Raw genomic sequence first — 5,539 nt, forward strand, 5'->3', positions numbered from 1 at the left:
TCAGACACCCCCATCACCCCCTTTTAGAATAGCTCTCATCACAAAACACTGTGATGACCGTTACATGTCTAGTGTCTCCATGAGACCTCAGTCTCCTTAGGGAAGGACCAGTTTTTACCCATCTTTGGCCCTCAGCATGCAGTAGCATCTCACCCACAGAAAGGGGATGACTATAACCAGATAAGCAACGCCAGCCATGAAGGGGGGACTCGGCTTGAGCCCTGGAGTGCTGGAGTGGTCACTTAGCTCCTCTGAACCTCCCCTCCAATGAAATGAGAAAATAATGTCTGCCCCATGGGATTTCCTGAAAAGCACATTATAAAATGTAAAGTGATGAAAGTGTTATTCCTTTCAATTTTTCACTAATTCTAAGATCCACATTTTCATGCGTTTTAACATCTCTGAAACTGAGATCCATTCTTGCAAGGGACTGAATGCTTATGTTTCCCCCAGATTCATGTGTTGAAAACTAATGCTCAAGGTGATGATATTAGAAGGGGGGGCCTTTGGGAGGTGCTTAGGTTATGAGCCCCTGTGAAGGAGATTAGTGCTCTCATGAAAGAGACCTCACAGAGGTCCTAGCCCTCTTGCCATGTGAGATTACAGCTAGAAGGCACTGTCTGTAAACCGGAAAGCAGGCCCTCACCATACACCGATCTGCCAGCATCTTGGTCTTGGACTCTGAACATCTGAGGGATACATTCCTGTTGTTAATAAGCCATGTAGTCAATGGTATTTTGTTATAGCGGCCCGAACAGACTAAGACAATATTGCAATCCACCTATGAGTACGCACCATACTTTAATCGACAGTGTTTTGTCTTACGTAGTATCTCTTAGTATTACATAAAATAATGGTGAATCTTACAGTTAAAGGTGTCTGAGCGTCAACAAAATATGTTATCGATATCCATGCATTATTTTGTCTCTGACAAATGCCCCAAAACCTGCCTAAGAATCAATTATTCCATTTGATGTGAAACCAAAAAAAAAAAACCCAAAACAAATGAATAAATGTAATTAAATAGAAACAGAGTCATAGATACAGAGAACAGATAGGTGGTTGCCAGAGGGGAGGGGGCTTTGGGGAGGAGATGAATAGGTGAGGGAGATTACAAGGTGCAAATTTTCAGTTACAAAATAAAGGAGTCACAGGTATGAAATGTACAGTGTGGGGAATATAGTCAATAATTATGTAATATCTTTGTAGGGTGACAGATGACAGCTAGACTTATGGCGATTATTTTGAAATGTATAGAAATATTGAATCATTATGTTGTGTACTAAGAACTATCAGAGTGTTAAGGTCAGTTATACTTCAAAAATAAACAAACTTGGGGCTTCCCTGGTGGCGCAGTGGTTGAGGGCCCGCCTGCCGATGCAGGGGACGCGGGTTCGTGCCCCGGTCCGGGAAGATCCCACATGCCGCGGAGTGGCTGGGCCCGTGAGCCATGGCCGCTGAGCCTGCGCGTCCGGAGCCTGTGCTCCGCAACGGGAGAGGCCACAACAGTGAGAGGCCCACGTACAGCAGAAAAATAAATAAATAAATAAATAAATAAACAAACTCATAGAAAAAAGAGATCAGATTTGTGGCTACCAGAGGCAGGGGGTGGAGGGATGGGGACTTGGGTGAAGAGAGTCAAAAGGTACAAACTTCCAGTTATAAGATAAGTAAGGATTAGGGATGATAATGGATGATAAGGATTAGGGATGATAATGATAAAGGTATTGAACACTGCTGTACATTATATATGAAAGTTGTTAAGATAGTAAATCCTAGAGTCCTCATCACAAGGAAAGAAACTTTTTTCTATCTTTTTTATGTTGCATCTATATGAGAGGATGGATGTTCACTAAACCTATTATGGTCATCATTTCATGATGCATGTAAGTCAAATCATTACGCTGTACGCATAATGGATCCTTAAACGTATCCAGTGCTGTATGTCAATTATATCTCAATACAATTGGAAGGAAGAAAAAGAGAATCAACTCTTCTATTTGTCAATCTCAAGAGATTGCCTCGACAGCCCTCAGAGCATCCTGGATGCCTTTTATAACTCCCTATCCATCTGACGTGTATCCAAACCTTTTGGGAAATGATTTATATTTTCACTTCCACATACGCTAGTTACAGTGTTTAGTACAGCACTTAATCTTACTTCTTACTTTCCATTACCATCTTATCACCACTGCTACCAAGCTTTAAGTAATGGGAAGAATTCTGCAACATCTTGGAAGGAATACTTTTAGTTCTGCTCTAGTTTTGTCACTAATTAGCTGCATGTCTAATCTCTGTCATCTGCAAAATGGGGGTGCCAACATTTTCCTCACTGTTATGCAAGGTCGAATGAGATCATATATGTGGACGTCCTTTAAAATTACTGCATTCTGAAATCTGGTGAACAGAAAAGCCTCTCTTCCCCTCGGTATATTTACCAATCTTGGGCAGCTTTCAAAAACCACACTTCAGAAGAAAGGGTGTCTTGTCTTTGTTGTTTTGTTTTTTTTTTCTTTAGCGGTACGCGAGCCTCCCACTGCCGTGGCCTCTCCCGTTGCGGAGCACAAGCTCCGGACGTGCAGACTCAGTGGCCATGGCTCACGGGCCCAGCCGCTCCACGGCACGTGAGATCCTCCCGGACCAAGGCACGAACCCGCGTCCCCTGCATCGGCAGGCGGACTCTCAACCACTGTGCCACCAGGGAAGCCTCCAAAAGCGTGTCTTTTAAGGTGCATTTGATTACTTCCTACATTCACCACACGATCACTGAGATGATTTCTGTTCTCCAAAAATCTACAAGACATGGACAACAAAGTGACTGTTACATTTGACCAGCACCCGGTTTCCGGTAAGAATGTGAACTCATTGCTTCAAAAGTCAGTGTCCCCTTGACTTTACCTTCCGGCAAGAACTATTTCCTTTGCAGGCGCCTGCTCAGGGAAAACTTATTTTGATGTTTTCAAGACAGAGCAAGATTTAACTTGTAACTGTGAGTTTCTCTCAAAGTCACTTACCACAGACAAGCACCTTTTTTATGGTTGTTGATAAGTAGTAATCATTTACATCCGGCCCTCGGTATCCACGGGTTCTACGTTGGACCAGCGAGTGGTTGGTTGAATCCATGGATACGGAACCAGTGGATACAGGGAGGGGGAGGGGCAACTGTACTATGTCATTTTATTTTATTTTATTTATTTTTATTTTTTGCGGTACGCGGGCCTCTCACTGTTGTGGCCTCTCCCGTTGCGGAGCACGGGCTCCGGACGCGCAGGCTCAGCGGCCATGGCTCATGGGTCCAGCCGCTCCGCGGCATGTGGGATCTTCCCGGACCGGGGCACGAACCCGTGTCCCCTGCATCGGCAGGCGGACTCTCAACCACTGCGCCACCAGGGAAGCCCTACGTCATTTTATATAAGGGACTTGAATACCTGCAGGTTTTGGTATCTGTGGGGAAGGAGGGAGGGAAGGGGGCTTCCCCCCTCCACTGCCACCCTCATACTGAGGGCCTACTGTGTTTGCAGTTTCTTCTTTTTAACTTTGTGCTTTCCCCTACTTTGCACACTATTAAAACTGAGTTTGTCTGTTACTTGGCTCAGGCTTAAATTATGAAGTGGGAGTGGGGTGGGCATGAGGGCAGTACCTAATAGATATTTAGTGCCCACTTTGTGCTCAATTTACCCACATCACCTTGTCTCTATAGACAGCTCACAGCAATCTGAAAAAGTTCAGTGTTCTATATTTGAGACGAAGGCACTGAGGCAATTCGTCCAAGATCATAGAATCAGAACTGGACCCAACCTCCCTGATCACAGACCCCCAACATTTTGTTTTTGATTTTAGGTTTTGGTTTTGTCTGGGTATAAGGGGGAAAAGGGGGTGAATAAAAACGTATTTGAGCAAGCATTTGGCATTATGTGTTTAATTCTCTTAAACCGGAGGTCAGCTTCTACTTTCCGTATGTGAAAATGAATTTGTCAGTGATCATTTTCCTTTCCATTTTCCTAGATTCTTAAGGCATTACAGAACAAGTCTCTAGCTAAAGGCATTCCATAAAGCAGACAGCCTTAGGGGAGGAGTGGGGCATAAATTACATGAATGAGTTAGTACAAAGCTGCTAATAAAACCTACAACACAGGTCAAGGCAGAGGGTATAATTTTCTGACAAAGCTATTTAGTACCAACTACAGAGAACTAAAAATATAAAAAAGTAAATATCTTTAAATTAAATTGCAAAAAGAGAGATTTACCTAAAGAGGAAAACGAAAGTGTTTCCAAACCTGAGATTTATTAGTATAAATGATCACAAAGAAAGGATTTCTTTTTGATTTTAGAGTATGTTTTCCTCGGACAGTGGAAAAAAAAGAATTGCATTGTGCACTTGTCAAACTTCACTTGTGATTACAGTTCATAAGATACAATTCTTATAATGTATTCAATCTTTTTCATTTCACAACTTTTTTGCTTATTTTTAATGTGTGATTATTGTATTGTTTTACTACTTTCATAGCAAAGTTTTTTTTTTCTTTTGTTACTTTCCTAGTCTCTAAAGAGTAAAGGGAATTCCTCTTTGAGAAGTCTTTACATGAGAAAGGAAAAAAATTAGCTCTGAAATTAATTAGATTTCTCAGACTCACAGATACAGACAACTTTATGTTCCTGGTTTCTTACAAAACCATTAATAGTTTAAATGATTTAAGAACATAAAATAAAATGAGACTTCCAGGATTTTCGGTTAACAAAAAAAGTACGGAAAATACAATGTATTTGGAGAGGAAGGTGGAAGAGAATGTCTATGGAAAGTTAGGCTGGCACCTGATTAAAGCGGAAATTATTTCTAAAATACCATCAAGCAGAATTTCTTTGGGGAAATCTGCAGTAACAGAAAGCGAGCACCGTTTATATTCGATGTATCATTAATTGGCTCTTCTGTGAAGCAAAGTGGCATCTTCCTGGGGCAGGAAAATCCCATTATAAAATGCTGCAGGAATAAAGCATGCTTCTTCAGTCTTAGCTCTCGATTGCGTGGCCCGGGGGCGGGGGACTGGTGTCCCGGGAAAAGCGCAGCGTGGGCTTCCTGGGCGAAGCCTGGGTGACCCGCGCGCACGGTGCGGCTGAGCCCCGCACGGGCACATCAAGCGCTATTCGGCTCTTGGCCTTGGAGTCAAAGTGCCCCGCGGGCTAACGTGTCCGCAGACGTCAGGAAGCAGAGTTGGGAACCAGGAGATGTGGTGGCCGCCCTGACGGGGCTGCGGGGGGCCCGGCACCTCGCTGGGCCGCTGGGATCCCAGAGCACCTGCTCTTCCGCTGCCTCGTGGCGGGGTCGCCGCGGGGAGGGGGCCGGGGCCTGGAGCGTCGATCGCGGGCGCCCTGGGGTGAGGCGCCCTCCCCGCCCGGCTCAGGACGGGCGCGCCGCCAGGGCTGGGGAGGGGCGGCGGGAAGGGCGGGGGCCGGCGCGGGGCAGGGCCAGGCCGGGCTGCTCCGGGGCCGGCGCTCTCCGAGAAGCCCAGCGCTCGCCCCGAAGGTGTGCGGAGCGCGTGCC

This window comes from Stenella coeruleoalba (genome assembly GCF_951394435.1).
Source record: "Stenella coeruleoalba genome assembly, chromosome: 17".
Lineage (NCBI taxonomy): Eukaryota > Metazoa > Chordata > Mammalia > Artiodactyla > Delphinidae > Stenella > Stenella coeruleoalba.